We start from the raw sequence: 293 nt of genomic DNA, 5'->3' as shown, positions 1-293 counted from the left end.
GATAGATAGATAGATAGATAGATAGATAGATAGATAGATAGATAGATGTGTGTGTGTGTGTGTGGGGGGGGGGGGATTTGAGGCATCCAGCATTTTCTAATTATATAGAAAAATGACATAAAATAATAAAAAAGAAGCAGAATGCACAAATATGGAAAAAGACAATATGCAAATGGACAAGGTGGTAGGGAGTACTGCATACATGATTAACCTATATATACACAGTATATGTATAAGTAAACATGCGTATATATATATATATATATATATATATATATATATATATATATATA

Source organism: Nematolebias whitei, chromosome 21 (assembly GCF_014905685.2).
Source record: "Nematolebias whitei isolate Nwh7 chromosome 21, NemWhi1, whole genome shotgun sequence".
Lineage (NCBI taxonomy): Eukaryota > Metazoa > Chordata > Actinopteri > Cyprinodontiformes > Rivulidae > Nematolebias > Nematolebias whitei.
The sequence above is the reverse complement of the archived record's forward strand: the minus strand, read 5'-3'. Positions refer to the sequence as shown.